This window comes from Aquarana catesbeiana, linkage group LG06 (genome assembly GCF_042186555.1).
Source record: "Aquarana catesbeiana isolate 2022-GZ linkage group LG06, ASM4218655v1, whole genome shotgun sequence".
NCBI lineage: Eukaryota > Metazoa > Chordata > Amphibia > Anura > Ranidae > Aquarana > Aquarana catesbeiana.
In genome coordinates, this window is record NC_133329.1 from 136169932 (window position 1) to 136182002 (window position 12071).

General features: G+C 40.3%; 1 protein-coding gene across 1 annotated transcript in view; it reads right to left on the bottom strand.

The window, feature by feature from the left end:
* The window catches only part of FAM20C (FAM20C golgi associated secretory pathway kinase), a 256797-nt gene that overhangs the window by 228774 nt on the left and 15952 nt on the right, over positions 1-12071 (bottom strand). The gene's annotated exons all lie outside the window — the stretch shown is intronic.

Sequence of the window (12071 nt, forward strand, 5' to 3'; positions counted from 1 at the left end):
ATTTGGGGGGTATTTGTACTTTCCTTGCTTGTTAGTGTCTTAAGAAATGAGATACACCTGATGTACTGAAGGCCTGAAATATTTGTTTTTAGTTATTAAATGTTGAACATATAACAGGTGGCGCCAAGAGTGCTGTGCCAGTTTCTAGCATCGTATAACTTATACAATGCTAGAGTATGACATATACGATGATATAAACTGGCACAGCACTCTTGGCGCCACCTATTATATGTTCCCATTTACACAGAATATTTACAAATAATTAAAAACAAATATTTCTTACCTGTCTAGGTGTTTGTTTGGAGTAGGCCTCGGGCAGACTGGAAATGAGAGGAAACTTAATTCAGTCTTGGATATCCCAACAAGTTTTCTGTGCCAAGATTCCTGAATCTGTTCCTTTATGAGTTTTGAGTGTTGCCACCCATCTTTGGATTGCTGCAACTCCTCCTGTTGCATTCTAAAAATTTAACACCCAATATGCAGAGTAGGAGCCCTTCCTAACGTACAAAGCAGGTGTGCAGGCCCAGAAACTAAATCACAGAAATACTATTCCCTAAAAGCTATAAAAAAACTTTTGGCTGGATGGATCCTTTAAACATTTTAGACTGTGTTGTGTTTTGCTAAGTATATGATTCCTGCAGTCAAATTTGGCCAAAGTGAAGGTTAGACTTACTTCTCTTTAGTTACTGTGTCATTTGAAAACACTGGGTTATTGACAGAACCACAAAACAAGAATATACTTAAATAGACGCCTACAAAACTTGTGCTTGTATTTCAAAATAGCAAACTCCTGACCTGATCGGAGCACAGGGGCTAAATTTGAAATTGACTGAACTTAATAAACCTACACAGTTGTACACAGTCACAAGCCCTACAATCTGTGCCACCTTCACAATTAGCAATGGAGAATATCAAAAGAATTCTAATTAAGCATCACCAAGTGACATACTTATAAAGAGCTGAATGACCTAAGGCACAAATAGTGAGCGGAAACCTTTGGGCTGTATCACATAGACCTGTTTCTAACATTTAGTTGCTGCATTTTGTAGAAGGAGGAGGTGTGGGTACGGCGAAGGCCACACAGAAGATAATACATCAAACAAAACTAGCTCAACGCATGGGATCAAAACCCAACATATGGTATTTTTGAGGTATGTATGCTTAGCGAGATTAACCTCTTGTTGACCAAAGAGAGTGGCACTTACCGCCTACACATCTTCCTGGCTGCTGAGATCTCTGTGCAGACAATGTGCTCACTGAATTCTCCCAGGAGTGACAGTGACCAAGCTGTCACCGACAGCTACTTGTCGCTAATCATGATCGGGAGTTGGACAGGCTGCCAATTATGTGACCAATGTGACAGCCAATCACAGTGGTCATGTGATCAGAAAGTCTGCCCTGCCCCTGCTTTAAAAGCTAGGTCAATTGCCAAGGTGGATTGGCGGTAGGGGTTAAAGATGATCTTTACCCTGAAAACAAATCATTAAAAGTCAGCAGCTACAAATACTGCAGCTACTGACTTTTCATAAAAGGACACTAACCTGTCCAAGGATCCAGGGCCGTCCTCACCCATCTTAGGGTCCCCAGTGCTGGCATTTTTAGTGTGGGAAGCCGGCTGTGACTCCTTGCGGCTTAACAGCCGACTTTCCACTGCATGAGCCGCGCTGTGCTTTGTGAATGGTCCTGCAGCCCTCTGGGACCTGTGACGTGCATCAAAAGGCTGCGGGCAGGGACTGGGGGGGGGGCGAACTTCCACTCAGATCACCTAGGCAATACGAACGGAAGTGGAAGTGGGTACCCATCAAAAAGAGGTACCCACTCCCCCCCCCCCAAAAAAAACATAAGTGCCAAAAGTTGAAGGGGGGGCGGGGAGAGGCAGAGTAGCAGAACTTCCCCTTTTCTATGAAGTTCCACTTTGAGGAAACAGGGTTGGCATCGGATCTTACTTAAATACTGTAATGGAGGTATCAGCTGTCATCACATTGGAACAAATTAACAATTCTAAAGATGACATATTGCAGGAAACAGTTATGTTAAAGAGCAGTTTCAACTTCCAAGCAATAAATTAAACCATTCATTGGGTTACTTTTGCTATCCAGCAAACACTGTAGCTGTGACACAGGGTGGGAAAAGGGAGGGATTTAACACTCTCTCGCCACACATATGCGTCGCTAGGTAGTCTATATTTAAGTGTTGAGAGCGTGCTCGCTGCAAACTTCCAGCACAAGGACTGAGCTGTCAAAGACACCACTTGACAAAGGATCAGCAGCCAGCGGGACTGGCTTTCGATCATGTGACCGCTGCAATATTTATTACCGATTCTTACCACACCCCTCCCCCGGGCGTTCAGAGTTGTTTGAAAGGACGCTGGGCACGGCGGAAAGGGGTTAAAGTATGAGTAAACTCAAATCTTATATAAGCTTTACCATGGTGATATCACTTTCTAATGTTGATTTCAATCTTTTTAAATCTGCAGTTTTTATTAAAAATACCAGGTGATCCTTGTGTTTTTGCGTTTTTTGCACACATTTAAAAAATGATTTTCTGAAAGCAGACACCATACAGAATAAAATAGTGGTTGTTTCTGATTTTTTATGTCACAAATAGTTCTCAACGATTTATCAAGCGCTGAATTTCAGTAAAAAATACACTACAGTTAATTTTAGAGCACACAAACGCAATCTATTACCCATTTTATTCTAAAATATAAAAGGTGAGGTTTTTATTTTATCTCACAGAAAAAAATGCCACTTGTTTATGGAATATAGGATCCGCCAGTGGATTCACCCACTTAGCAGGGGATCTCTCCACTGATCCCCACTGAGCAGGCGAATAACAAGTCCGCGGCAGCTCACTATCAGCGCCAGCTGTTCTCTATGGGCTGTCAGATGTAAACAGACTGTCTGTTTACATCCGACTGTCATCAGTTTCGATCCGCCAGATGAATGGGAGAACGGATCCCCATCCTTCTGTTTTTAGTGGACAGGATCGGACTAGATGTCAGCCGGTGTCAACGGACACATGTGTGTTGACATCCACCGGTCCATAGAGAGCAATGGATGGTCCAAACAGGTCCTCCTGAAAAACTGACAGGTGGCCCCGATCTGTCCGTCAGTGTGAAAGGGCCAAGGCCTGCAGTTAATACCCGTTGACATCCAGTATACCTGTTTCTACCTGACTGCTCATAGAGGACAGTGGATTGTGTCCGTGTCCATGTCCACTCTGCAACGGTTGATCGGATACAGACCTGTCATCTGCATGCTCAGTGGGGATCAGCGGAGAAATCCCCTGCTGAGCGAGCGGATCCACTGGTGGACTCTAACAGTGTGAAAGGGACCTTAGCAACTAGTCCCAAATCTATGCATTCTTTTTCCACTTTTGTCTTACATCTTTTATATGTATTGCCTTGTGCTGTTAAGGAAAGCTGCAAGCTGATCTGGAGTCCCAAAGGCTGATTACAGTACTGTGCAACTTCAGTGCAACCAAAGGCAATTTTTTTTTAGAATGGGTAAGGCAGAATTATAACCCCAGCTCCCCAGTTAGTTTGTAATGTGTGTCTCATTGAAGAAATGTAATCTCCTGTCCTATAGCCTCAAAAGAAAGTGATAGGAAATACATCCAAAGTAAAGCAAATCTTTGGTTGTCACCAGGGTTACCAGAACTAGTGTCCTCATTGGAGGATATTCTATTCCTGTCCTGGTGACAACTCAAAATGTGATATTTTCTTTCCCTTTCAATTACATACATTTGGAGATACCAGTCAAGAGAAAAAATAGTGAGTTTCAATATCGCTAATGGGAGCACAGATGGTAACAAAAACCTGGCAGGTGTTGTAATCTAAAACAAAAAACAAAAAAAAAAATAAAAATGGGCCTGTGATTAAACTAGGTATACATCAGCATTAAAAAATTACAGTATTACTTCATTTTCACAAACAATATATATCTAACAAAAAAAATTCAATGAAAAGAAGCCGTGGTTGCCCTTTAAGACAGTATAGCCATACAGACTTGATAGTAAATGATCAGTCTGTGGGTTAGTCTGTTCCTATACACTTTGCAGTGGAGTGTTGGCTTTCTTTTATAAATCTGTTCAGAATACAATGACTCATCTTTGTGGGCTACATTCCCTCTTGCAAGCAGCTGCCTGATATTAACGTTTTATTGAGCAAGATGTTCAGTTATAATATTGCAGGAAAAACCACAAATTCAGATAGAGGAAGCAGTGTAGTGCCTTGATAAGGATGCCGCTGTCAGAGAGTACATGTGACTGTCATTCATTTCCATCAGCCGTTGTGATGACTGTTGATAGTGGTGGAGATTTCCATTCACAATTGGAGAGGTCACACGCTGTCCACTGTACATGCATGACAATCTGATAGAGAGCATTAGAAGAGCAAGTAATGGCCATATATGAGATCAGAAGCCCCTTTGTTACTGAGCTGGGTCATATAACTGAAATAGCAAACCTACTACTTCATTTGAAGCATTCTACAATCTTTTTAAAAGCATGGTCTCCTTTCTAGACCATGTTTTAGTTTACACCTAAATTTACGTTGTAACATGAAGAACAGTCACGCACACCAGCCCTTTAAACCAAAACAACCCCACCCCCCAGTTATCTGAGTGCTTCTTAGTGAATGTTGTTGTTTTTTTTTTTATTGAGCATGACTGTGTGTGGATCCACTCACGCAGCCACATCATCCATTTATGGGGATTGGTAAATTCATACACTACAAGTCCCATTTTGCACTGGGGCTGTGACATCACCACAATTGCAGCACATTAAGTACTTCCTCCAGCCCCTACCTCTATCCAAAAATAATTTAAAAAATATCTTTATTCTTATGATTATAACCTGTTATTGCTTTGGAGTCAAGATGGTTCCCTGTCTTTTGGTGATCGTTTGGGATTTTATTTTGTGGATTGGACTGGTTTCCCTGTGGAGCTGTTTGTCCCCAAAGTTATACACATTTTGTTATTTTATCATTGTTGGTGCATTTATTCATTTTTTTTCAAAAGGTGGACTATGCCTTATTATCTAAAGTCCAAGGGCAACAGCTAAATATACAGTTCTAATATACTGTATATGCAAATATTTCCTGTAGTATTTTTGTATTTCTGTACAGCTATTTCATGTTCCAGACCAGCCTTTCTCAACCAGGGTTCTGTGGAGCCAAGGGTTTCTCCAGAGGTTGCTAGGATATCCTTGAGCTGTGGATGATTGACATCCCATTTGATGGTGACTGCATAGTCCCCAGGGCCAATGCCAATTAGAAGAGCCAGTTGCATGAAGCCAAACATTTTTTTAACTGTCCGTAGGGGTTGCATTCTGACCAAACCTGAAGGAGCTGTATTCTTGCTGGGGACCACCAATGTAAGGGGCACTTTTCTCACTGACCACCAATGAATTGGTTTTAACAAGGGTTCCCTGGGACTTAAAAATTATTTCAAAATTTCCTCTGGGGTTAAAAGGTTAAGAGAGGCTGGTTCAGACACTCCTGCCAGAAAGCATAGCCAAGCCATTGACCCCCACTGTATCAAAAATCTTAGTCACAAACACACCTTCAGTCTCCCGATTAGACAAGGAAGGACCAGCAGCATCACGCTATTCACTGTGCTCTCTCCTTCTATCAGCACATGTGCATTGCAGCAGATCCTGATTGCCCGCTGTAGCTGACTCTCCTTCCGCTGCTGTACAGGGGTTTACAGAATGCTGATATTGGGGCATTTCTAGTGCTAACACAAATTGCATTTGTAGTGAGAAGTAAGGTCCATCAAGTTTGGGTTGTCTGATGACTCTTCTTGTCTAGAGCATTTCACAGAAGGCAACAAGTGAGCATACGTTGATCAGAGCTGTGGACCCCCCTCTGGGAGGGAAGCCATGGTACCTTTTAGCTGGGAAGAGTAGGTATAAGGAAGTTTATGTATAGTGTGGACGTGGGTCACTCCAAGGGAGATTAGTTGTACAAGAATATGCTCCACCGAAGTAACTGAGAAGTAACAGATGCCTCTGCAGATTATGAGAGTTCCGTTATTGGAAATGTTCAGTAAAACTTTACCATGTTATATATGTAATTCTGGCTTGGACTTTAGATAATCCTTCAAAGGGAAGTTTTCTTGATCATGAACTTGTGTGCAGTTTCAAAAAGGACAGATGCTGGTGAAGAGTGTGGGATTTGTAGTGAGAATGTAACCTGGCTAGTTCAGGTTTGGGCCATGCCTGGAGTTCCCAAGAAAAATTATAGTGACCCCCATCCCCATTGCCCTGAACTAAGGAAGCTGTGCAGTAGGGTAATGACCCTACCGAATTTCCCCTATGAGTGTGTCCCTTAATGTTACACAATTAATTATACAGGTGTTCTTTTTTAAATTAATGCATCACTGCACAAATTTCTATTTGGGTTTGGGGGTACCTGGGTGCTCTACAGAGGTATACATACAGGCAAATGGTGGCTTGTTATTTTGGTAGTTAGTGGGGCAGGTTCCCTTTAAGGAAAGACATATGCAGACAGCCTATAACATCCCCTCTTAGCTTCCTAAAGGAAGTGTTAATAGATTATATATTGTAGTCTATTTATTAACGGTTAGTTCACTGCTTTTTAATACATATATATTCGTTATATTTAACTTGTTTACATATATATTAATTTTACAGTTTGAGCTATTGATGAATTCATTTTGCGGACCATTTTCATACTTCAGTTTGACGCATTTAGTTTCCTCCATTTTTAATAGTTTTTCCTGGAAATTTACCACATTAATAAAGTTGTAAAATTGCATTTGCCAAAAAAACAAGCAGCATCGGTACAGAAACCCACAACCTACCCCAGAGCATAGATCTTTGCTTTATAGATATTTGGGGAACAGTGAGCACATTTTGTCAGAAAACCAGTTAAGCAAGGTGTCAGTGGATCAGTTTGCAGCTTCCTTTTAAACAGACCCCTTAGAGACATCCTCAGTTATGCCATTAGACAGTGTAGAAAAGTTCTTGTTAAGACCAGAGTTGTTCTAAAATGCAAACTCCAAAATACACACCTGTTACTCACCTTCCGTTTATCTCCCACTAGCAAAATAAATAGGAGCTTTCTATTTATTATACCTCGCTGTGTGTTTTCACACTGAGCTAGAAGTGTTGCAGCGCAAGCAAGGTGAATTCATACAAATTGGAATTTTTGTGCATGCTGGGTAACTTCACAGATAAATGCATGGCTTATTCAATTAGAACCATTAACAGCCAGTGGTAGACACATCCCAGATAGGAGTCAGCTCCCGCAATTGTCATTTTCCTCTGACACTACACATGTCAATAAATGACAAAATCCACAGACAAGGGAAATAAACAGTAGCTGAAATGTACACGGAAAGAGTTTAAGTCTAATAATACAGAAAGCATTCTAGACAGGCTGCTACAACCGGTGTCGCAGCTTAGAACAGATTTTGACAAATAGCTGAATATGGGTATTTTAAAGAGGAACGCAAAGGAAAACAAAAACTAAACCTTGTGGTGGGTCCCCCTCCGCACTGGAAGATTTTGTGTGGGTTGTGTGGGGTGGGCAAAATAGAAATATGTACCCTATTCCTCATGCCTGCCAACAGCCAGCACTCTTCTACCCTCTCCAATGCTCTGAGATGTAGGTGGGGCCCTCAGTATCCGCATACCATACGGAGCCTCTGATCCTGCATTGCAGCTGATGACATCAAAAAGGCCAAGACTGGTTGAGTGGTGAAGAGGAGCAGCTATAAGGGACTGGCTGTGCAGCAAGGAGAAAGCCTTCAGCAGTGACACATAAGATAAGTATTTCTGCTTGTTCCTCCACCCCTATACAGCATTTAACCCTTGTAGTGTAGAAAGGAGCCCACTGCAAGAGTCACATTTTGTTTTACCTGGAGTTCCACTTATTAAAATTAACCATGGGGGGCTGAAGTTCCTATATCAAACCCTTCTTAGCCACCACACAGCAAGTCTTGTGCCGCCATCTTCTTTGTAAGGCCATCAGGAGGCTATATATATATATATATATATATATATATATATATATATATATATATATATATATGATCCATTATAATGCATGTGCTTCCACTATGGAGGCTCTCAAAATTTAGGACTACAGAAAATAATGGGGTGCCTTGATAGGGCTCTGTAGCTTACGCATGTATTTGCAAATGTGTGCAGACTAAACCCCTTTTTTTAACGCATACTGTTAGACAGGGTAATTCAGTTGGTTGCAAGCTGGTCGGTAAGTGGAGCTGGGACTTTCTTTGGTTTTTGTTTCGCAAGTGTTGCCCTTCAATGTGCTCCTTGCTGCAAAGGCCAGTTATAAGTGAGGGCAGTGCCCATTTGTTTCCACACCTGATATATATACCATAGTTTGTGGACTCTATAACTTTCAAACAGACTAAACAATATACATTGATTTGGGTTATTTTCACCAAGGAAATGTAGCAATATACATTTTGGCCTACATTTATGAAGAAAGATAATTTATTTGCAAAATGTTATAACAGAAACATAAAAAAAAGTTTTTTTTTTAATTTTTGGTCTTTTTTCGTATATTTAGCAAAAAAAAACCCAGCGGTGATTAAATACCACCGAAAGAAAGCTCTAGTTGTGTGAAAAAAATTATAAAAATGTCATATGGTACAGTGTTGCATGAACGTGCAATTGCCATTCAAAGTGTGACAGTACCAAAAGCTGAAAATTGGCCTGGGCAGGAAGGGGGTAAAAGTGTCTGGTATTGAAGTGGTTAATTATTGCGGTTTGACACTAGACTTGCATTGGGAGAAAATGCTGTAAAACACAATTATTGTATTATTTTCACCAAGATGATCATGTATTTCTGCAAAGCATCACAAAGATTATATGATCCTTTTAAGTACAACTGTACAATAGGATAAACCACTGGCTATACAGCAACTCCTGTCCTTGTTCAGAAGGAACATGAATATCAACCCCAGCTCATTCCAATCCCAGGTCATGTCAATAGTGTGATTTTCTAAGGTGAACTGATGCTAAACGTTAAATAGAGATCTTTTGTCATCATTATTTATTGTCAGTAAGTACATACTGTTACCAAATAAGCTGTGCCTCAAACTGTACTTACCTCAAACTAATGAGGACCGTCACATTTCTAAAAGCTTTCTCCCTATTTACTGAATTACATTCAGGGATTTGCAGATAAGCCACTAGTGGGGGCTCTCAGTGGGTCAGTTAAGTTATTTTTTCTCTCCTTTGTAGACTCATTTCCACCTAGAAGACCCAACTATCCTAAATCTCGCTTCATGGGATTGTGGTAAGTGACATCTTGGCAAACTGTCCATAAGCTGCCGATTGCAGAAAGTAACTTTTATCTAGGTGGGGAATGGAGAGGTAACAGATCGGCAGTAATTTGAGTAATTTGGGCGTTAAGGTCAACTATAAGATAAGATTTTAGTAATTGCCTTTGAGTTTGAATGAACAATTGAAGCTATTGTGTATTATCTTCCATAAGATTTTTTATTAAGCTCTGTATCATTATTTATGTCAGCAATGTTTAAATAACCTTCTACTTGCCATGCAATAACAGTTAACAGTATTAAATAAGAATTTGTATTTGAGAATGCAGAAATTTCGTGAACGCCAGAAAAGAAGTAGGAATAATAGAGGTTCCTTCGAACAAGAAAACAAAAAATGTACTGTAGACACTGACTCTGACTATGCATATAATGCAAACTCCAATGAACACTATTCCTCCTTATTTACAGTTGGTCAGTCCCTAAACGCAGCAATGGGGGAATCCGATTCTTCACTTTTGGACGCTCCTAATGTCCCTATCAATGCATCCAATCCTATTGATTGCATAGTAACTCAGAGAACTTTAAACTCCATACGGGGAGCAAGCTCCCCTCAGACCAACAAGGGAGGAAAGGGAATGGAACCATATGTAATTCGGACCTAATACAACCACTAAATGTCATCAACTTGTCCCCACATACCATAACTCAAGCGGAAACCCAGTTACTATCGAAGGGTTTGAGTTTTTGCCCCAACAGAATTTTGACATCTTTGAACTTGTAAATTACCTTAATCTTTTTGTCCATAAACTGATGCTAAAATGTCAATATGAAACAAGTAATAAAGAGATAGATGTCACGGATTGGTCGAAATACAGCATGAGAGAATTTAAGGCATTATGTGACTTAACCCTCCGTTTTCAGGAGAGTAATTCAGACGATCTGATTGATCAGTTACATCTAGATAATCTGTTTGAAGAAGTTAATAAATCAACCCTAAATCCCATCACTCTATTCAAAAAATCCTCTACAAAATTTCCCCCATTAAATACCAATCCCAGTGTGGCTTCTTTTCTAAAACAAACCCTTAAAGACGTTGCCAAAATACCTTATAATACAAAAAACCCCACAAAATTTGTCTCTAAATGAAAATCAAGCCCTAGAATCTCTATGAATAGCTCATAATAAAACCATCAGACAAAGGCTGCAATGTTGTCCTAATGGACGACACTGCATACAAGCAAATGTGCCAAAGAGTTTTAGATGATAAGCATTGGTACAAAATTATCCCCTCTAGACATATAGACAAATTAAACCAACAATTCTATAGTCTTGTTGATGATACCCATAAAATGGGACAATCAACAAAGATTTATATGAATTTATCAGAACCCCAAGGTACCTACTTTTTATAGTTTGCCCAAAATTCACAAAAATCCCACTAGCCCCACAGGACAACCCATTGTTTCGGGTAATGGGGTTATTTCTGAAAACTTAAGTAGGGTTATTGACTCATACTTGCAACCCTATGTGGTAGCTTTACCATAATTCATTAAGGATACAATCCATTTCTTGCAGACAATCAACCAACTAACATTATCTGAAGATTTCATATTGGTCACTATCGATGTTGAGGCCCTGTACAGCTCAATCCCACATGGGAAAGGATTACTAGCTGTACAGAAGCTATTACAACAGAGTTCCAGATATGATAGGGTGCTTAATGATTTCATTTTGAATGGATCGGATTACATTGTTAATCACAATTACTTCTCTTTAGACGGCTCCTACTACCTTCAGGTGCAGGGCGTAGCGATGGGGACATGTTGTGCCCCATCCTATGCCAATCTGTACCTAGGGGAGTGGGAGTGGTCATTTTCAATGGTGAGGATCTTGTCGACTACCTGGGCCACATCTCCACATGGCTCAGGTATATCGACAACATCTTTCTGAGTTTTTTCACAAAATCAACATTAACAACTACAACCACAAATTTACTATGACCCATGAAGTCAAGTCGGTCACATTTCTTGATGTTCGGGTAGACTGCAATCAGACAGGAGAGTTGAACAGCACCTTGTATAGAAAAAGCACTGCTGGAAACACAGTGTTACACCCAGATAGCTTTCATTGAATTCCCCTCAAAAATTCAATCCCCTATGGACAATATCTTTGTCTACTGAAATATTGTTCAAATCAGAAGCTGGGAAACTTTAAAACAGGCTGCTTGAATGAAGCTACAGCCATTGCTGTTTGTGCAAAGCCTATAATAGAATGGCCCAACAACCACGGGAAGACCACTTATTTAAACATAAATCAAAGGGTGATAAGGATGTTGATTCCATGCACATAATTATGCGTTTTTCTCAACAACACAGACAAATCAGAGAAATCATTCAGAATCACTGGTCCATACATACAGACGATTATAAGGTTCAACAATTTCTACCTGACACTCCCTCAATTACCTTTAGACGAGCTTCTTCTCTAAAAGATGAGCTAGTAAAAAGTGAATATCATAAAAAGCCCAACAAAAAACACTCCCTCTATGGCACCTACCCATGTGGGCATTGTGCCTATTGCCCTCTAATCAGAAAAAAAAATCCTTTCTTCTCCCAAATGGCCAAAGCTTTAATCCCAAACATTTTGCCAACTGTCCAGCACATGGTGCTGTTTATATGATGGTATGTGAATGTGGGGCCTTCTACATAGGCAAAACCAAGCACAAATTCTGGTGTAGAACCTCAAAACATCTCTATAGTATGGAAATTGGGAATATAGAGCTTCCCCTAGGCA